The sequence below is a fragment of the Panthera uncia genome (genome assembly GCF_023721935.1).
Source record: "Panthera uncia isolate 11264 chromosome A3 unlocalized genomic scaffold, Puncia_PCG_1.0 HiC_scaffold_11, whole genome shotgun sequence".
NCBI classification, from domain to species: domain Eukaryota; kingdom Metazoa; phylum Chordata; class Mammalia; order Carnivora; family Felidae; genus Panthera; species Panthera uncia.
In genome coordinates, this window is record NW_026057578.1 from 63,467,934 (window position 1) to 63,490,944 (window position 23,011).

The 23,011-nt window shown below is 36.7% G+C and overlaps 1 protein-coding gene and 1 long non-coding RNA gene across 4 annotated transcripts in view; one reads left to right on the plus strand and one right to left on the minus strand.

The window, feature by feature from the left end:
- SRBD1 (S1 RNA binding domain 1) overlaps positions 1–23,011 on the minus strand; it is a 198,482-nt gene that overhangs the window by 41,978 nt on the left and 133,493 nt on the right. The window lies entirely within an intron of this gene.
- Positions 1,848–23,005, plus strand: LOC125936972 (uncharacterized). 2 transcript variants are annotated; one of them, XR_007462181.1, is made up of 5 exons: positions 1,848–2,121; positions 2,334–2,441; positions 3,397–3,489; positions 20,843–20,927; positions 22,758–23,005. It is a non-coding gene; the product is annotated as an uncharacterized LOC125936972 (long non-coding RNA). The 2 variants fall into 2 exon arrangements; XR_007462182.1 differs by having other exon boundaries at positions 2,337–2,441.

The following is a 23,011-nucleotide window of genomic DNA, read 5'->3' on the forward strand; positions in this document are numbered from 1 at the left end:
TGAGAGAGAGAGAGAGAGAAAAAGAGATCCTTGTGCATAGAAATTTTGACAGTCTACTATTTAAATTGTTAGGTGGGGACAGGGGGTAGGGATAAAAGGAGGATATAATGTAAAGTAATAAAAAATGTTGTTTCCTCCCCAAATTGTAAAAACTAGGTTCCCTGTCCATATTTCCAGTAATAAGCATTAAGGATACATTTTGTCTCCCCAAATTCACATACATATACTCATATGTGGCCACACATACAGCCATATATGAAACATCTTCCGGTCCATTAAAACTGTGGACAGTACATTTTTCCCAATTACACCTGAGGCTGACAACACCAGCACAGAATCCATATTCATGTACTTCCACAGGTGAAGCATTAATATAGTAAGGCAAGGTTCCCTTTTGTTTGCCTCTGTCCCCTGCCTCTGTATTACTGTGGCTCAGCCTAGGAGCTCCACAGAATCTGAAACAATTATTCCGCACCTAGCTTTCTGTAGTGGGAGTGAAGACAGGGTTCCCAAACTCCATCCTCTACATCACTTTTATCCCCAGGTCCTTTTTTGTTTTTATCTAGAGTATTTATCATCTACTACACACGGGTTTGTTGTGTGTGTGTGTGTGTGTGTGTGTGTGTGTGTGTGTGTTTAAAATATATAAATTTATATTTATATTTCATTCACTTCTATATCCTGGCACACAATAGGTGCTCAATCCTACTACTGTTTTAGTTTGCATTTCCTTGAGCACTGGTTTAGTTGAGGATCTCTTTGTGTGTTTGCTAGCCAGTTAGACTTTCCTCTGTATTCCCACTTCCTAACACTATGCTCCTTAGCACATGGTGCAGACTCAATAAATTACAACTTAAAGGCATAAAGGAAGGAACAATCAAGAGCCAATTTCTGGCAGTTTTGCTTTTGGATTCTTCTTGATGAAGCTGGGAATTTGGTTTAAGAAAAAGAGTTGCCTTAAAATAAAAGGAGATGCCAGTGACTAGAGATTGTTTAAGGGCATTACAGCAGTACAACCCACATTCATATTATGGGAAAACTGTCCTAGCAAGCACCAATCAACAGCACGCTCAGGTGAAATCCGAAAATGAAATCTGAGATGCCCTAACATGGCATGTTAAGGCTAACCATGGTCACAGGGTCTCTCATTCCAAGCCACCAAATCCTCTGGTGAACAGTTTCTGGTATGTTTCTAGGTCAAAAACAGTTCTTGTTAACTCATAGACTAATCTCTGAGGCTATTAATTAGAAAAGCTTAAGTCTTTCTTCTCTTGGCAACTGAATTAAACTTACGCTTCTGCCATTTTGAACATAAGCTAAAGTACAGCATCCTGTCACACAATAAAAGAAGACCAAGGAAGCTAAGAGATTTGACCTAGAATGTAAAAAAATCTTTACAAAGTCCTGACTTGCCAGCTCCCAGGTCAAGATTTCTGAGACTCATTCATAGGACTCCATTTACCATGGACGATCTCATCACCAGGATGAATAAAAATGGACTTAGGCACCTTTACCAGAAAGGAAGGTCAAAGAGCAAACTTTGATACAGGTATATAACCTTGATATCGCTAATAGGTTTGGGGACAAAATACCTTTTTTTTAGGTTTATTTATATTTTGGAGAGAGAGAGGGGGGGACAGAGTGTGAACAGGGGAGGAGCAGAGAGAGAGCTCCCTCTCTCTCTGAATTCGAATTCACAGAATTCGAAGTAGGCTCCAGGCTCTGTGCTGTCAGCACAGGGCCCAATGCGGGGCTTGAACTCATGAACTGTGACATCATGACCTGAGCCGAAGTCAGACGCTTAACTGACTGAGCCACCCAGGCACCCTGGGGACAAAATACTTTTGATATGAAAATATGTTATATTTACACACAATTTTTTCGTTAAGACTCAATGTAGTATTTTCCCAAGATATCTCTGTCACTGCAGAATTGGGCAGAATCAAGCCCATTTGATCCATAGAATAACTGGGCCATGGACAAGGGTTAGGTCATAGAGTTAAAGAAAATACAAATTGGAGAATTCCAGAATTTAGAAGAGGGATACAGATGTTACTAAGGAAAGAATTCTAGGATATAAGAACTAAACACTGGTCCTTATAGGATCAGCTACACAAGCAGGTAAGAGCACAAATAATTCATGGTATTCATTTCTCAAACCACTAAGAGGAATACTCTGATGGAGTACATCTCAGTTAGAACTGACAATTTTAAATAAATTTGACTTTTAAAGTGAATTAGAAATTTACTTCCACTTTATATGAAAGCTTTTCTTCTTTATGTCCCTTCCCTTTTATAATATTCTAACAAAACTTCTTTCTTTCCCTTTGAAGCAGGGGTGTCTCTTGGTTCATAAGAGATGGTTTATAAATAACACCTACTATTTTGAACAGAAAATTTCAAGAGGCAACCCAATTCCGTCATTCCAACTGGAAGAAGTAGTAAGTTTCACTCTTTTTAAAAGTCACATTGATCCAGGTCACACTTAACTTTATCATTAATTACTGTGGCAGACAGACCCCAAGGAGACCCTCCAGAGAGATTCACCTCCTGGTGATCACTCCTTGTATAATCCCCTCACCTTGAGTGTGAGCTTCCAAGCAGTGGAATATGACAGAGGTGACAGGATGCCACTCTTGTGATCAAGTTACCTAACAGGGGAAACGTGATTTTCCTAATTTCTTGATGAAGTAAGCAGTCATATTGAAGAAGCCCATGTGGCAAGGAACTGTGGGTGGCCTCTAGAACCTGAAAGTGGTCTCTAGCCAGCAGCCAGCAAAAAGCTGAAGCCCTCAATCATACAACTGGGAAATGAATTCTGCCAACAACCTGAATGAGCTTGAAAGTGAAGCTTAGAAGTGCCTTGAATGGACTCAAAAGCAAGCAAATAAAAAACAAACTTTCTAATGCTTATAAAAACCTATTCATTTATTCATTCAATGAGTGTTATAAATTATTTGAGTGTCTGCTTTGTATTTGGCCTTGTTCTAATTAATAAGATTACAGCAGCAAACAGGATGAAAACTTAAGTAAACAAATAAAAATTATAATTATAATGTGATAAATGCTATAAGGGAAATAGGGTAACATGATAGTCACAGAGAATGGAGGTGGCTACGTGAATGATTTGGGATTGACTCTTTGAAGAAATACAGTAAAACAGACACTTAAAGAATGAGAAGGAGCCAGCCATGCAAAGAGCCAGAGAAAGAACATTCTAGGCTGAAAAAACAAACGCAAAAGCCCTAAGAAGGGAATTGTGCTAAATGTTCACAAAACTGAAAGGAGGCAGTGTGGCTAGGACATAATGGGCAAAAGGAAAAGTGGTCAGAGATAAAGCAGACAAGGGTCTGACAGGTCCCATGGCAAGGAGTCTGAATTTTATCCTTTTTACAGTGGGGACAGAAACAGGATCTAACACACATTTGCAAAAAAGCATGCTGTATAAAATGGACTGAAAACAGACAGAAGTGGAAACAGGGAGTCCTGGTAAGAGGCTTTTTCAGTATACCTAGACTGTGGTCTAGAGTCAGGAGGTTGGAGTGGAAAAAAGGAGAAGCAGTCAATTTTGGGAGATGATGAAGCAAAAGAAAGGATCAAGGATTTTAATAAAAATAAATTTTTAATGAGGATAGGTTTGTGGCTCTACTAACTGGGTGGATGGTGATGTCATTAATCGAAAATAGGGAAAGATGGCAGAGATTCACTTAATGGTTTCCATCTTAAATCTGGGGAAGGTAGGGAGAGTTAGCAGACAGAGGCCAAGAGTTCTTTTCTAGACAAGTCTATTTATTAGACTTCCAAACTGAAAAGTCAGGTTGGCAGCTAAATATATGGGATCTGGAGCTCAAGGGAGAGATGTATGGGGAAGCATTCCAGGTATGAACATAATAAACATCTAAAACCTGGGGAGGGAGGCAAAGTGTAGGGAAAGGCTCGAGCAGCAACAAGGGACAGAGGTGGAAGTGTGCACTGTAAGCAGCTATAAAAATGAAAAACTGAATACAATTCTTTTGCAGTTGCTATTTGCAAATAATTCTGAAATTCATCTAAAAACTACACTGGTTTATACTGAGTGTTCCCTCCAGAATCCTTTTTATGAACACCTAGTAATTTTCATTGGATGAGACACTTAACCTTTAATGATAGATATTCCATAAGTAAATGATCATGACAGGACTGAATTGTCAAGTGAGAATTCATAATTTGGTTCGGGTGTTACCACCATGAAGGGGCAAAATACAAAGGGCTGCAGAGAAGCTATATACTAAGCTGTCAAAGTTCTTCAAGTTCCTTGTACAAGAAAATCCATTTTTTTAGTAATAACACCAGAAAATATTTATATTGGGTGTTAATAAATGTCTGGAATTTTATACTGCTAACTTAATTCATCTTCACACCCCTGTGGTTGTTATTATTGTTGTATAATTAGCTCCATTTTGCCTAAGAGTAAAGAGGCACAGAGCAGTTAAGCAAGTTGCCCAAGGTCACACTGCCAGGGTGTAGCTGAATGCAATGGGTCTATTGCTGGAGCCCAAGCTTTTGAACACAATGCCATTCTCTGTTTCTCAGAAGTGAAGTGGTATCATTTGATCTAGCGATGCTAATTCCAGCTCTCTTGCTTGGGTTGCAAAGAAAACCCACTGACTTTACCTATTTTTTTTTTTTTATGGGAAAGTTTTGTAACAACCAGGAACACATTTTTTGTTTACAAGGTAATATTTTCTATTCATTCATAAGGCTTACCATAACTAAAAATATTCTGACAAAATAGGTATGCTTTTAAAATTCTGTATCACATTGTTCTTATTACAAATCTGATGTAAATGGTGACAGTGTCTATGTAATGACAAAAAAAAAAAAAGAAAAGAAAAGAAAAGAAAGAAAAAAAAGGAGATTTGTGAAGAAAGTACAGTCCTTGTTTTGACAGGGTACTAGTCTTTTCTCTTATAAAACTATAATTTACTTTCTCCTGTTCCCTTTCCCTTTAATTTTTCTATCCTTCTGTCAATAAGAAAAATCAATTACGGCATTTTGACACACTGAAAATAATTATGATTTGCCACCTAACCAGCTCAGCTATGAATGACAGATACTTTTTCTTTTTCTCAAGGGAAACTTGACTGCTTTGAGACATTTCCATTTCTGGGTTTTTGTTTGTTTTTATTTATTTTGAGAGAGAGAGAGCGCGAGAGAGAGCGCACAAACACGAACCAGTGGGAGAGGGGCAGAGAGAGAGAGAGATAGGTGCAGAGGATCCAAAGTTGGCTCTGTACTGACAGCAGACAGCCCGATGCAGGGCTCGAACTCAGGAACCATGAGATCATGACCTAAGTCAAAGTCAGGCACTTAACCAACTGAACCACCCAGGTGCCCCGGGACATTTTCATTTATGGTTGGTTCCTTCACAGCAGCAGAACAGTAAGTATGGAGGTTAGGACATAAGTATGTTCATGTCAGAGTCAGAAGAAAAGGAGTTATGTCCCTTCTATTGGTGGTTTTCCTTCTTTCTCCTTTTGGGTAACTATCAGTCCTGATAAGTTCTAAACAATTACATTTTTTTAAATGTAAAAAGCAAATTATTTCATGGCTACCTCCCTTTTTTTGGCAAATAGTACAAGAGAAAAGAATGATGGCCAAAGGTCTTCAGGACCTATGCTCCCGTTTCTCCTAAGTTAAGTAAATTCCCATATTAGACTATATTCCAATAGAAGGCCTTCTATTACAATAACTTCTCAAAACTTTTAGGACTGGAAAGTCTTACAGGAGGTCATAGTATAACCTTTCAATTCACAGATGAGAACATCTGTACACAGATATTGGCTACAGTGATTGAAGTTAGGACTGTCTTCATGTGCTCTTATACCTTCTACCATGAACAAGGAATACAACCCAAGTTTTCTCAGTTTGGTTTTTCTATAGCCGCATTTCAAAAGACAACAAATTTTCCTTTATTCACCAAACATCTGAGGACACAAAAGAAGGCAAAGTCAAAAATTACTAACTGCAGGGAACCTGGGTGGCTCAGTCAGTTGAGCATCTGACTTCAGCTCAGGTCACAATCTCCCGGTTCGTGAGCCCCACATCAGGCTCACTGCTGTCAGTGTAGAGCCTGCTTTGGATCCTCTCTCCCCATCTCTGCCTCTCCCCTGCCTGTGTTCTCTCTCTCTCCAAAATGAATAAACGTTTTAAAAAAAAATTACTAACTGCAATACAGTATGATGAAGTACAATGGTTTCCAAATGTCAGTTCATGACAAACTTTTTAGTGGTCAATTGCAAAATGAGAAAAAGAACAATGTCAAAGTTTTTCGACGAGATGAATTTATTCAATTTAAAGAACTGTCCTGTACTATATAATTATGACACTCCTGCTATTTTGGTACTAAAACAGTCCTTTAATTTTTCCCTGTTATGTGGGGGGAAAAAAATCCCAGAAATATATCACTCTCCATAACCCTACTATATTAGCTATCTACTGCTGTGTAACAAAATACCCCAAAATCTAGCAGCTTAAAACAACAAACATTTATTATCTCAGTTTCTATGGGTCAGGAATCCAGGAGCAGGTTAGCTGGATGGTTCTAGCTCTCATGAGGCTGCAGTCAAATTGTCAGCTGGGGCTGAAATCATCTGAAGATCTGAGTGGGTTGAAAATCTTTTTCCAAGATGGCTCACTCGCATCATGGTTGGCTGATGGCCTGAGCTCCTCAAATGCTGTTGGCCACAGGCCTCAGGTCCTCTCCATATAGGTCTCTCCTAGGGCTGCTCACGACATGGAAGTTGGCTTCCCTCCAGTGAGTGATCCAAGAGAATGAAAGCATCCAAGACAGAACCACAATGACTTTTGTAACTTAATCTCAGAAGGGCTATGCCATTACTTCTGTCATTGTCTACTGGTCACAAAGACCAGTACAATGTGGGAAGGGACTATATCAGAGTGTTAATACCACAAGGTAGGGATTACTTTAAACCATTTTGGAGACTGGCTACCAGGACCACATTTATTTATTTTTTTTTTTAAGTTATTTTACTAGACCACAAAATCAAATCTGAAAACTTTTGCAATAGAAAGGACATAAAAGTTAAAAGATTACTCTTCTAGTTACTGAAAAATTAAGTCACTTGATTTTCTTGCCTAGGTTTCTTTAGAAAATAAGGGGGTTGGATTTGATAGTTTCTTAAATACTTTCCAGTGCTAACACACTACAATTCTACACTAGGGATGATGATGATGGTGATGATGATGATTAAGATGACAATGAAGACAAATTTGATAACTTGCCCAGGTTCACTAGGCTAATAAATGATGAAGCCAAAATTTGAACTCAGGAAATTCGACTGTATAGCCTATGCTATATATCTTAACCTTTGGAAATAAATGAAAATGAAAGACAGTGAGAAACACTAAACAAGTTAAGTAACATCTTGCTACCTTACTCTCTCATCCACTGCAAAAGGGAGAAAACAATCTCATTCCATCCTTACTAAGTATCTCATAAATACTAATTAGCTATTTTATTATAACTTACTTAGGACAACGTAATATAAGGGCCCACTTCAAGAAACCTGTCTTCATAACAACTTGTAATATAATAATGCTTTCTGTAGTATGAAATTTCCATTGTAAAATGAACATGCTTGCTATACTGTTAGGGTATCACCTCCAGATGACTTTGGTAAAAAATACCCATTTTTTTCCAAGCTTTTCAAGGAAAGCTTCTATGCAGGCTTGGAGAGGGGGAGGGGGGTGGTGGTAGTAATTTTTAATTTTTAATCTTGGTATTTTTCTCTCCTTTTTCTTTCTTCTTCTTCCTAAGCACTACTTTTAATTTCCCTTGAAAACTTTATAATAGCTGACTTTTTAATAAATCATTTTTCGTTAATGTTTTTTAAGAAAATATGACAATCACTACGCAGATAAACAAAAGACCATACTATAATGGTTTAATATTATTTATCCTTCTCTTTAAAAAAATACATATACATACACATTTATGCTCATTGGCATCATATTCATGATAGTTTCAATTATGTTTTTTCTAGATGTCTTCTGAATGTACTTCTTCGTCCCCCAAATATTAATACTCTTTTTCACCAAAATTAGAAACCACTGAGCGAACGCCATTGGTATCAATAACAAGGAAAATCTGTGACTGTGGCTGCTCAGTGCTCAGTAAAGGCAATCTTCTGGCATGAAACAAGGCCAGAAGTCAGTTAAAAAGAATGATGCAAAATTTCTTAAAAACCTCGCCAGAGAATGAACATGAAAAATAGAGGGCAAAATAACATTGTCAAATTTGCTTTCCATTTTAGAACTCAAGGCAAGACAAAAGTCACCTTGGGAATAGTAGACAATGTTTCCATTGCTTTTCACTAATACGGCAGAAAAAAATTAATGTTTCAGGCATTCAAGAGTGACAATTGTCTTTCAGACAGTTGGAAAGGACTTGAAAAAAACATTTGTTGGAATAAATGGAATGTGCCTTGGCTTCTGTGGTCAAAATTTCTGGGACTCAGCTGAAACAAGATTCTGGCTTAAGACTTATATGGTTTTCATCACCCTATAAACATTAACATTATTGATGCAGATCTGTCGCTTGAAATATTTTACCCATATCCTCCACTGCAAGGAATTTTCTTTTTACCCATTCATCTCTAGTGACAAATTTGTGGCACTTACAAATTTAAAAGGCTGTCAAAATCTAATAATGAAACCTTGGGGGGAGTCATATGGGGGCACAGATCAGAAAGAACCAAAATTAATTTCAGAGGATTTACTACATAGGTTAGGGGTCACCATAAGGTGAATTTCACTCTACAATGTGAAATCTACAGAAGCAATACCTTCCCAGAAGCAAAGAAGTGGTAGAAAAGGAAGTAGTGCTAGTCAAGGCATGGAACAAAGTGAGAAACTCGTTACAGAAAGCAATGCATAGACAGCATAGAAAACCACATGTCGTCAGTGACTTGAAACCATGCCATACTTGTTTTAATAATGGCTAGTTCTAAAAATCAGATATACTTTTCAACCATTGATAGCTCACCTGGGAAACTATCCATCTTAACAGGAATTGAATTTAAAGGCTTGAGTTCTACAAATCTTCCCTAGAAAGTGTAACAAAAATAGAAAGATAATTTAAAAAGACAAAAAGGCTGGGACTTTCCCCCCTGCCTAAACCTCCATGGTACCTGGTACTAGAGAAAGTCCAGTGGCTAGGAACATGTGTTCCTCAAGGCCTTAGTCTAGGTGTCTTGAGGAAGGAAAGTCAGAAGGAAGAGGCTGCAGGCTGGTACATCACGCAGAGGACACAGATGAGGAAGGCGCTCATGAACCAGGCGGAACCTCTGGAGAAGCTCTGGCCTGGGGTACGCCAGAGACCATACTGGAATAAGACCTGGGGCATTCATTCTGAGTCAGACTATAAAACAGTTGCCTTCTGTGAGAGGTAAAAATTAACGTGCCAGGACTCTCGGCAGGCTGATTTCACATAAAAAGGAGATGGTTCAGGACAGCACACCATGGAAAAAGGAGCCCGGTGCGTAAGACAATCAATCCTGATAGAAATCTGAGGTGGGGAATCAGGTCGCTACTTCATAAATGCTCCTAATGTTGGAACCGCAAGTCCAGAGACCACAGTCCTTTCTACCATGCCAGGGATGGGCTGGTGGTCTCCTAACTACACATGCTGAGAGAGAAGAACAGGAGTGTAGACAAAAAACTCTGCCACACCCTGCCACGACTGAGTCTTTCTAGCCCTTACTCACACCAGGGGAGAGGCGAATCCTTCCCTCACCTTTAAAGCTAAAATCTCACAGACCTAAGGATTGGAAATCCTTTACTCTTGCCTGAGTTCTCAAGTCTGAGGTCTGGCCGTTTGCAATTCTTCTGTACAGTGCCCAGATGCAGAAGGCCGGAAGGCAACAGACGCTGCTCAGAAGGTCTGGTGAGCGTGCTGGTCAGATCGTTAAGACTGCTTGCTGCACCCCGTTTTAGTTTCCTAGGGCTGTCGCGACAAATTGCCTTACACTAGGTAGCTTAAAACAACAGAAATGTACTCTCTCACAGCTGTGGAGCCTAGAAGTCCACCATCTCTGAGCGAGAACCCGCTCCACTGCACTCTCCTAGCTTTTGGTACTGTTGGCAGTCCTTGGTATTCCTTGGCTTCCACTTATATTCACTCCAATCCCTATCTCATCTTCTCATAGTGTTCTTTTCTCTGTGTGTGTGTTTTCTCATACAGACACCAGTCATTGGATTAGGGTGAGCCCTAATCCAGTATGGCTTTATTTTAATTATATCTATAAAGACCCTATTTCCAGGTAAGACCATGTTCTGAGGATTTGGGTAGCTATGAATTTGGGGGGCACATTAGTCAACCCAGTATACCTCCAAATTCACCACAAGCAGCATCCAAAACATTTATTCCACCTATACAGCAAATATTTATTTTACTTTCCCTCACCAAAGAGGAAAAAAAATGTAGGATTCTTCACTAAGGAAACTAAAAAGGCCCCAGGGAAAAAGTCTTCTGAAATGTGGCATGTAGACATTGCCCAGTTAAAGAACGGACACCTCTCCTCAAGAGATCACAATAAAGCAAACTACTTGCATATAGCAAAGCTCCATCTGGCCTCATATGGCCATATTCTTAAATAGGAAGAGATCACCATGGCTCTCTTAAAAACTGAAAAAGTCTCCATTTCAAGGAATATCAAGATAACAGAAGAACAAAACAAACAAAAAAAGCAGGAGAAACAGAGATAGAGGGGGAAATCCCTCTGGTTTGCATTCTTAGGAAAATAAAAGAAAATGTTGTAGCTAAAAATAAAAACAAACAAGAAATAATACCATAAGAAAGGAATTACAGATCAAGAGATCATTTTTTAGAAATTAAAGTTAAGATTGAGGAGGGCACCTGTTGGGATGAGCACTGGGTGTTGTATGGAAACCAATTTGACAATAAATTTCATATTAAAAAAAAAGATTACCAAAATGATACATTCAAAATAAAATGATTAGAAGGTAAAGTTGAGGGCTGGCCCAGCACAACAATGACAAAATTCAAAGGCTGAAAATTTCAGAAAAGAGAGACAGATTCCACCTAAGATGGTCCTTATCTACCTTAGCAAAGTTAGAGAAAACACAGGACAATAAATCAAATGCATAGCACAAGGTATTTTAACAGAGCCAAATGACATCTTCAGATTATAAAAGATACAAGTGTCTAGCCCAAGGAATGAAAAGAGACAAGCACCTAGGCATACAAAGGAAAATGGAAAAACAACAACAACAACAAAAAAAAAAACTTCCAGGGATGTGAAAAACAGGTCCCCCTCAAAGGAATGAGAATCGGATCACCACCAATACCACTGCATGATAGAAAGTGATAGAATGGAAGCAACAAAATCTTGGAGGGAAAATTATTTTCAACCTAAAATTCTGCACCCAGGGAAACTATTATTCAAGTGTGAGAGTCAAATGCCTTTTTGACATGCACAAAGTCAAAGCATTTACCTCTTACACACCTCCAAACAGTTATCTATCAATGGTAGGGTTTTACTTACTGCTTTTTCCTCTTTTCAAACCTTCCACGTACTACTAGTGTAATAAATGCTTTGTGTTTGCTGAATGAAGGAGAGTTTAAAGCAGAGGTCACTTCTTTTTTTCTTTTTCCCATCACTTGTAAACAATTTGAAAATGGCATGTCACAGTTCCTAAACGGGATTCAGATATCAGAGTCACGTGACTTAACCCTCATGAGATTATTAAAAACTTTGGAAAGCATTATTTTGTTCTATATAAACCAATTTTCTCCCTCTACAGAGAATCCCCAAATTGGTCTCTTTCGTCAAAAGAAAACCAAATGGTAAAACAAAGCATATATGTGAAATAATAGGCATTAGGTATACAGAGGTATGAAAGCTATGTACCAAAGTATTTACCAGAGAGCCTTGTTTTTAGTTAGATACTTATGACATGGGTATGTAATGTTCCTAAATATGCTACGTAACAGGGACTGAACATATAAGAATTGCATATTTGAAATCAACATAATTTTATATTAAGAAACAGGTATTCAATTCTTTAGTATAGAAAATGACATTTATACCAAGTTTTCATTGTAAATGCCAGTATTTCCTCTCTATATCTTAACATACAGTGTACAGTTACAAACTAAAAATGAAGTAACATGGTTTATTGTTTAACAGAAGTATAAAGAATACTACCAAAACCCTTTTCTCCTTTCATTTGTGACATGCATAAACAAGAATGGCAACTGTAACCAAGTCCTCTCTTCAATAACATAAGCAGCATGGTTACAGATGCCCAGCGATGCTCAATTATATTAATTATGCATACAACTTAACTATTAAGAGCACAGACTTTGAATCAAAGTAGACTTAGCTTCAAATCTTGGCTCTACTATTAACAGATTTTTAACCTTGTGAGCTTCAGTTGTTTCCTCGATAAAATGGAAGAAGAGATAGTGCCTGGCCTAACAATATGGTGAAGATTAGATTACATGGTTAATCTAAGTTTTATTATAAGCCTGGCACAGAATAAGGGCTCAACAAATGCTAACTGCTATGATCAACATCACCACCACCACCACCACCACCACCATTCTCATCTGTTGGGCAGGCAAAACAAAACCCCAAAACTGGAATGGATCATTCTACTATTGAGAGAAGTATTCAGCATTAGGCACAGACCCTATACAAATACAATATATGCATCTCAGAGGCCTGGGAGGTTACACAAATCAGGCCAGGAATATGACGGAGATGGGTAAGGGCTGGTGGTTCACGGGTGGTGTGTCCTTTCCAATCAAACTTAAAAATTATTTTAAAATTCCAGTGCTAGCTAAATGAAATCCTCTGCTGGTGGAATATGGCCCATAGGTAACTGGTTTTCACTGCCTGAACTAAAACCATTATTTAAGCTCTCAAGCTGCCCCTTAGAAAGATACCAGAAAACAGGATTCTAAGATTCCAATGTGTTGCTATGATTTTTTTCTAGGTTTCTCATTTTAATAAATCTTTTTTTTTTCCCCACAGAATAAGAGTTACATGTTTTAATTACAGCAAATTAGGAAAGTGTGCAGGTGCACAAAGGAGAAGAAAATGACACATACAATCTTATCACTGGGGAGCAACTGATCTTAATGTTTAGGGATTTTCCTTTTTCCTTCAACTTTTCCTAGGCATATTTTTCTTCTTGTAATACAAATACAAACCCAAGTTTTTGACTGAATATATGGACGTTTGATTTAAGATTCTTTGGAAACTTAACATTAAATAATTGTAGCTTATTCAGTTATATGGACATACTTCAGTAATCCAAAGTCTTTTTAAAAATCGAACATTTTCCTTTGCTTTCTCAGTATTTAATTATAGGTAATACTGTAAGAATATGTTTATGCATAAAATTTAAAAGTTAACTTACTTCTTTAGGACATAATCGCACCCCCCCCCCCAAGAATTGGTCAAAATGAAAAAGGACATTTTAAAGTCCCTTGATAGATATTGTCCATCTGAACACTGAAATAGTTACATCAGTAACTAATCCCACAGAAAGATTAAGGAATGCCTTTTGGCTATCTGTTTGCCAACTATGAATCTATGGTATGTCTAACACATATGTTAAATTAAGATTCTGAAACTACTCCTTACACATCATCAAAAGAAATTAAAGTCCAGGGAAACATTAAAATTATCATCCTAGCAATATTTTCAACCAACATCAACCCTGAATTTCTTTTTGTTTCAGAAGTATAGGAATAAAAATTAAAACACCGCATCTTACTTACATCAACATTGTCACAGAGCCTACTGTAGAGCTCTAGCTCCCACCGGGATGTGCTATGGAACCTAAAGTCTATCTACCTAAGAGTAAAGCAGTAGCAATTCGCCAGCTACAGTTAATACAAACTGTATAATCATACCTGAGTCACCTATTTCAATGAAACTTGGAGGGGTAAAGCTGATCACTTCATAAAAGTGATCAGGGTCTTTAGTAATTAACGGTCTCAGTTCTCTAGGACAGGTGAAACCAGGTATCATGGTCAGGTTTAAGAGCCCCATATAACAAAACAAATAGTGCCCCAAAATCTGGAAGTGAAACCAGAGTTTTACATTTCCTAACAGGATAGCATGGGACCATACACACACCTAAACGCCAACAACAAAACAAAACAAAACAAAACAAAAAAACACAAAGGACTAGGATACTAAATTTTCTTACTCATCTCATGAGACTATTATACGGAAATCAAGTACAAGAACAGCGAGGCATTTGAAAAATTAAACGTCATTATCACTAGATGTTATAAATTGGTACATGTGGAAGCACTAATTATCAGTTAAGTTTAATATGAAGATACTGAATTCAAAGTTCCTTAAGGGCAGGGATCACGTTCTTTGTGATTCCCATGGTTTATAGCACATTTGCTTTGAAATTGGGGGTATAATTATTTATTGAGTAAATGAATAAATAATATTAATAAACTATATTTGATTAGTATTGTATGCAAAATGGCTTTCAAAATATTTTCACAGAACCATTGAATCTGTAAGTCCTGGTAGGAACATGTTTCCAAACATTTTAGATCCTCTATGCTGGAAGAAAACAATTATAATATTCCTAATTTTTTTGTGCTTTATAACATTAATTGTGAAATAAGTTCCTCTCAGCACCGTATCTTAAAATAAAGCACTGCCCTTGTTCATTAGATGTTCAAGGGGGGAAGTAAGAGAATGACTATATATGCCAATTAAAGCAATTATAGAACAGAAAGATGTTGGGATGAATATCCATCAAGTTAGTTTTAGAACACATAAGAAGCATCAGAGTTTTGGAGGAAAAAAAAAAAGGCAAAACTGCCCTATCTTGGCTGAGTAGCACTATTAAATTCAGATGCAGGGTTCTATTTAGTTTGGACAGGTCCCAGCCACAGAACAAAGTCAGTCTGTCTTAGTACCATAACTGAATTCTACAAGTTAACAGCTTTTCATGAAAAGCTGCCATTTCAAAATGTCAATCAAATCTGAGCATAAGTGGGAACTCCTGCAGAAATAACCAGCTGCAGGTTTGAAAAACATTTTTCACTGAAAGTGGAAACACAAAAGATGTTTGAACGGGATCTCTTTTCATTCCTGTAACAGTAGACGGCCATTTTCACAACATCAAGGACAGAAAACAGAGGGCAAAATTGCAAATAATGTCTTGAAAGGGCTATTTGCAGGAGTGATGACTGATTCAAGTTACAAATGACAGAATTATTGGCAAATGGGAACTCATTAATATGAAATTGTTTGTTTCTCATTAACTGATCACAGTCTCAGACTATTCTTTTAATTGCACTTGAATGATTATACAATACAGAATGAAATGTAGCCTCAAGTTTTGACATTTACTTTCAACTTCTTTACAGAAATTGATAATGGTATCACCTGTCTTTATGAGTGTGGGGGAGGTCACCAATTATAGTTTATAATCAAATTTTAAAAAACATTATTTCACTTTTAGAATGTCAAAGACAGTAAAAATACCACGAGATCTCGCACCTTTCTTCCAAGAAAAAAATCCCTTCTAAGCAATGCTATAATAAGGTGAAACTACATAAGGGTAGCAAATATGATGTACTGTATGTGGAAAGGAGCTAGTACTTACTCAGGAACATGCACGTCAGAAAGTAAGACTCTGCAGACCTGTCAGCACACTAGATTTTCAGAGGCATAAAGCAGCATACAGATTGACCAGAAAATAGCTTTTAAAAACTGTTGCACAATGGAAAGAGAGTGATGCAACACAAATGCCCTACAAACATTTTCTTTTTATATCACACACTTCCACAAATTATTTTTTTTCCCACTCATTGACAGCTAATAGGAGAATTTAATGTTCATAGAAATGATGACTCCTCTGAACACCAATGCAGTTGTCTGTGCAGGAGAGAGGATATTAACACTGATTTTCTTTTGTAGAAATGGTAGGGAAAGTCAAAACTGTAGTTTAAAAAGTACTACCTATACCATACATAAGGTTCTATTAGAATTTTCTGGGCTCCCAAGATTAACCAAATTTTATGTATTTGGAAGATTTGGAGAACCTGTTTGAGCTTTGTTTATATACTTATTATACCCCATATTGTTGACACTTAAATATGAAAACAAACAGGTGGTATTTAGAAATTAGACTCCAACTCCCAAATAAATGCTACAAACTATTTAAACCAAGAAGTGTTTTCATACTGGTATGACATAATTCAGGGATGCGAGAATCTGCTGTCTTATGTCTTTTTAAGTTCAACTTCCCTCATTTTCAGAAATTTAGTCTCTCTCTGTTTTGCTGACACAAAAACTGAAACACATCTCTCCCAAATGCAGATTTAATTTTAGTAGGTATGGTCTAATTAACATACTTAACTCTAGCCCAAATTGTGATTCTCTGGTTTCACACACCTATATCTACCTGGGAATTTCTCTTGGGCTTATAATCAACAACAGCAAAGACTCAAAATAAGCACCTAATACCATTCGTATATAAAATTAAGTAAGCAGAGATATAATAAGTCTCACTAATCTCCCTTAATCTTTTCAAAAGAGCCACAATTCAAGGTCAGCTATATACACCAATCACATTCTCCATTACAGAGAAATAGTCTTCATTCTAATGTGAGTAAATGAATTCAGTTTTAATATGTGTTTCCAAATACGGGACAGTGAAGCCTTGGCGCAACAGCATCTTCTGCTCTACTTTAAGAACTGTTCATTTAGTGCTATAGCATTCATAGAGGTTCCTAAGAGAATACCCAATATTTAGTTCGAAATGCTTTTAATTCTTGCATTTGAACAGCTGTATGAAGTGGCAGAGCTTCTTAAAAAAGTTGGTGGGAGAGGGGGGCATGAGTTGGTTACCAGTTGTCACCCAAAGATAACAGTTACTTTTATGGGGGTATTACAAATGCAAATGGTTAATGCGGTATAAATTGTATACTAGATTTTAGTTAGAATGTCTAAAGCTATCACACAAGGCATTCATCTGTGTTCCCTGTTTATGGGAATGAAATATGTAGTCATTTGAAGTCCACAATATGTATACTGTGTTTGTAATAACTGTAGATTTTACAAGCACATTATTCTTTCCATTAGGATTAAAACCTCACCGAATAGCAATTTGTGAAAGAATTCTAGCAGGGCCCGGAGCCCAGAACTCTGACCTCTGATGAGATGCTTGGCAGCAACAAACTCTGGGTCTAGGCAAAACATCTGGTTTGAGTTAGACTTCCTGAAAAAATAGCCCCTGTACTGGGGAAACTGGTATTCACTCAGCTTTGTATATATACTTTGACTGACTTCAACACTGCTATAGGAAAAAAAAAAAAAAAAGAGAGAGAGAGAGAGAGAAAGAAAGAAAGAAGAAAGACTCCACTAGAATACTTGTCAATCACAATAGACTCTTTGGTGGCCCCTCTAGAATGAAACTCTCTTATTAGCTAGAATAGTCTTTCTATCTTCCTTCCTTATTTCCACGTTATATCATATAGAGTGTATAGTAACTTCAAGATAAGTTAAAAATAAGTCCAAGTTTGCTATTAGCAAACACAATACATTACTTTTCTTTTAATCACTCCAGGGGAGAATCACCAGTTATTTTTAACTTCATTCTGTTTACATATATGGAGGGAAAAAAAATAAAACAACATTGTGAGGATTCCTATAAATTTGGTAAATATTAAAACTAAAACAAATTAAATAGCTTCTAACTAGTGTTATTTCTAAAAATGATAAACGTAGTAGCAATGTTTATGGGTAAGAAGTTCTTGGAGTTTCTGCAAATTTAATAAAAATCAAATCCAAAAATGATTCCTCTAGTGTGTGTGTGTGTGCGCGCGCGCGTGTGTGTGTGTGTGTGTGTGTGTGTGTTACAGACAAAAATCTTCTGGGTTAATATGCAAACACGACACAACAACTTGGAGACGGGACATTACTTAAAGGTTCTCCTGCCACTTTCATCTTCTGATTAGCAGGTTTAGTAGGACAAATGAGGAAATCCATCCACTGCAATTAACATAAGTCTCTAGGTTATTTAAACCCATCAAAAGGGGACATTAAATTATTCCGCATTCTTATATATACACAGAGTCTTTTGAAGCAGGGTTCTTATATATCAGACTAAAGACAATCCAAAACGATGAATGGTGCTTGCAAAAGAAAAGGGCAATATCTAGGTAAGCTGTTTACTGTAGCCAAAAGGATGTAATATAATATTGTATATAAAATTAAAAGAAGCATAAAAACAGGATATTCCCATGTAGTACTCTCTGCCTTGACTACCATTTTCTTTGAGTTTCTAGTAAAAGCAAAAATGTAACCCAACCTATCCCACGTCAATGTGTAAGATTAAGGTTGAATGGGATGTGATTGGGAGCATGGTTCAGTTTGAAGGATCTGGAAAAGTTCTGTAAACCTCAGGTGGTGGTAAATTGCCATTTTACCTTTCTATACATCCCTTTAATTTAAGTATCACTTTCGTGAATAGAACTACAAACTCATTTAAGTTTAATCTTCTGACAGAGCAGTGTGGAACAGAACATAATAGCTGTACATCTCATTAAGTACGAGTTTGCTTTTCTACTAGTGGCATTGCTAAGGACTCTACTGAACAATTAACAGGTTATAAGACATCAATGTCACTCTCCAACAGGTATCAGCCATCGGCAAAACCCACTTCCACCATACTTTAGGGAGCTATTATTTATGCTCTGCTTACAGATTAAAAATAAAATCTTATTGACCAAACCCAAGCCAGCATGTGTTCAAAGTTCCTCAGAATCCTCCTGACACACACACACTTGTTTGTCGACTTGTCACAAATAGCACAAATAGTTTTTAACATCTGTCACAACTATTATTCAGCGGATTATAAGCTTTGTACTATCTCCATATGATACACTTTTTAAAAAGAGCACTCATTTCTACCACAAAGTCTTGTTAGTTCCATTCTAATTGAATCCACAAAATAATCATGGAAAGTGAAAGATTTTGCTTCTCTTAACACTGTTTCTTGAATCCATAATTCTTATAAATTTTAACATAACGTGCATTTGCCAGCTTTGAGTAAAGTACCACGTCGCTGAAACTCAGCCCTTCTTTTCTCCACACTCTTGCAACCTTTTTGTGTACGCGCCCCACATACAACCCTCTACACTTCTTAGCTCAATAGAAAAATAAATGTTTCTCTAAAAGGTGTTCATTTTGATACAAAATAAAAGTCAATAAAGGACATGACAAATTCTTCCCATTTAAATGTAATATTTTGAGAGAGTATATTATAAAATGCAATGCAGATTTATACCAGCAAATGCCTACCGGCACACGTTTACTTTTCTATCTCAAAACAAGGATAAACTAATCCTGTTGTATTCATTTCTGAAAGAAGGCAAAGGCATTTTTGTTAGAAGCTGTGTGAGAATGCACTCAGGATTATCACACATATTTATAGGTAATCGCACTGTAGGTATATGATGAGCGGCTTAGAAAGTTTTTAGAATAATGATTGCCTAAAATGCCTACATAAATTATTTTTGAAAGACTGCTTTCCCTTAAACCTGACTGCCTAACACTCTGTGTCTGAGTCAGAGCATAAGCATAAATGTATATGACTTGACACGTGCGATGGTTTAATTTTGTCTGATGATTAAACAGAAAGTTATTATCATAACTCTGAAGGCCACTCAGAGAAACCCTTTGAAGCACAGGGAAGGGGACTCCTCTGTCATCCTCCTTATGAAAGAAGTAGCAAGTAAAACACTTTTCTTCTTCATGCAGCTTTGGAATGTACATAGCTCACTCCTTGAGTACAGATCAAAAAAACTAACTGTAACAATGAATAAAATAATAAAAAATAACAGTGGTGATTTTGTATTATAGTAGTACCTTTACACTGGAATTAAACAGCAGATTTTCTTTCCAAAAGGCATAAAGAGCATTTCACTGCTAACCCCCTGCATTTTTGAAAGCTGTGGCCACAAAGGCACCTTTATAAAATAAGCCCCCACTTGTTAAAACTGTAACATTGCCACCATCACTAGAGTTTCACCTTAGCGACTTAAATAAATATAAATAAAGTAATAAACACTATATGTTTTATAGAGTTCTATGAACCAGAAAAAAAAAATCACCTTACAAAATAACCTCCTGGCAAATGCAAAAGAAAAGCTAAATTTGGTTTGCTCATATTTTCTGAGTTCCCAGAATATAAGAAGCAGCTAGGGGAAACCTAACTTATTTAACTGAAAGACTTTTGCTTATTTCATTTTCCACATTAGCCTTTATGGAAAGCAAAGGAAAAAAAAGTATTAAACAGGAAAGAATCAGAGAAAGGCAGTCATTAAAATAAAAAATATGTAGGGGGTTAAAACAAAATATCTTTCATAGTCTATGTTTTAAGATGACCTTGAAGAAAATCCGTCTACTGACTGATGTCGGACACCGAAAATAAGCTCTGTAAGAATCAGATATGATGGCTGATACTCTAGGCGGTAAAACGTCCAGCAAGTAAGCTACCTGCTTCGCTTCCCTAGCAATTAAGTGATGGTAAAACACCATGCTGCTGCTGTCTGGTGGTTGTTGTATAAACTGTTTTACCCAGAATTGAGGAACAGAAAATACTAATGACTACTATTGTTTCAGACTTGTTAATATACTAATGGAGATTTTGTAAGGTTTGAATGTAATTCTCCAGTCACCTGGATGATAGCAATAACAACAACACTTATTTTAAATGACTCCAAATTATATACAGTTGAGTCAATTTTAATTTGTTTTCATTTAAGGTCTTCTAAAGTTGAGGCCAGCATGCTGAAGAAAAATATTAAACTATGTATAACCCTGTGTCAACATATGATGCTACTGGGAATGGTAAGTGAATTAATTTTCCAAGGAAAATTAATTACTTATGACTTACAGTTGTAAAAGCAAACAACGTAACTCTGGATTAGGGCACATTTAATTTCTGTTTGTAGGAGCGATTAAATTAATTTCATATAATTCATGGTATGTAATGGAAAGCAGAACAAAAATGAAATTCTAGACAATGACTGACATAGAAAAATGTATATATTTATGAACCTGATCCAAAAATAAAGGTCATGGATATTAATCACTGGATAATAAAACAGCATTTTTAATGGCCCTGTAACAATGGATTTTTAGCATAGTTTTTAAGAAAACTTCTCCAAACAGAAATGTCTAATGGAGAAACAAAATAGAAAACTGTAATTACATCCTATAACATCTCTAAATCTCCTTCATCCCCCCCCCCCCCCCCCAAACAGGCAGTTGGAATAAAGGATTTGCACTTCTTTTATTTATAACAATAATTTTTGTCCACATAGATTTGGGGGAGCTAAAACTCAATATACCATTAAGTGATTTTCTTAAAATTACAACTAAATTATCTTCCTAACACCCAAATAGTAAAGTGCTTCTAAAATGGATCATCTGTGATTCATTTGACTGAATTATGCACCTGAATACTGCTAAGACAACAGATTTCGGCTAACTAACGGATCCTAAGAATATATGCACAGCTGTACAAAGGAAAATATTCATTTTTTTACTCCATCATTTCTACCTGTCCCGATTAAGCTAGACATAATCTTTTAATTTTGGATTCCAACTTCATGGCACAGTCCAGGTGTTAAAATCAAGAATTAAATCTTGCCCTGATAGTAACTCCGAGGAGTTTCAAGTAGCTATATGAAATGTCATTCTCATGATGTATTAAAAACACACACGAAATCAGAACATTTCATATTCTGGTAATAATCCTAAGTACTGACTATCCCTGGCCACCTGGTGGAAATCATTGTTAGACAAATTCCCACTGATGTTTGGGAGCATGGACTATGAGAGAGTAAGCATTTTGACATATTCTTTTAAAGGAAAGTAAAATATTTCTATGACTTTTGCTTTTAGGAAAGAATAGATGTGGGCTTCTGATGAAAGATACAGCATGAACCTTTAAAAAGATAGAAACAAAAACTATACACACGCAAAATATACATTTCCCCTCAAAATTTTACTTTTTACAAATTTTGAAGTATTCCCTTTTCCTGGTCACACCTTCTATCAAGAAGAGCACTTAGTATTCCCATATTATTTTATCTTTCAAGATAAATATTTATACAGGAAAAAATTAATTTATGTAACATTGCCTTTGAGACCGAAGAGAGAAAATTACTAAAAATATTCTAAATTCAATTATAATTTTAGACCTATTAAAGGAAGGAGAAGTTGATACATTACTTTGGAATCTATGAAAATTAAAATTTGTGGAACTATAGTCTTCAAAAGGGATTTTTTTTTTTTTTGAAGTAACTGTACTATGAGAAGACTATGGACAGAAACTTTCATTCCAAGAGAAGCTGTGACTTAAGCACGATTAGGAAATGTTTTTGCTCTATTTTGAAGAGTAAAACTAAATGGAGCAATGGAAACGTCACCTTTCTGGCTTCTTTTCCTAAAACACAGGTTATCCTTATTTCAAAAAGGACCTCACTCAGCATAACCCAGACTGAAAAAGGGGTCTGTTTATAAAACTGTCCTAGATAGGTTCTCTTTAGGGTAGGAGGCACATCCAGCTTTGGTTCAACTAGTAAAGCTACCCAGGGGGCTGAAACATCACCTTGGACTCTCAGAGAACTGAAACTTGACTTTATTTCCTTTCATTTCTGGCTTCAACATCAGAACAGGATTTTGAAAAGACAGAAAAAAGAAGAGAATGGATGGGAGAACGAAACCATGTCCTTCTAGATCAGAACGAAATCAATCCTGCCACCCACATCTGTGCTGCTTAACTACACTCGTGAGAAGAACACTGAACGCTTTTCGGAATGGCAATAGAGTCTACGAGATGAACGGGCAAGACTTACGGTGACACTCCCTCCTTAGAAAACACACACACACACACACACACACACACACACACACACACACACACA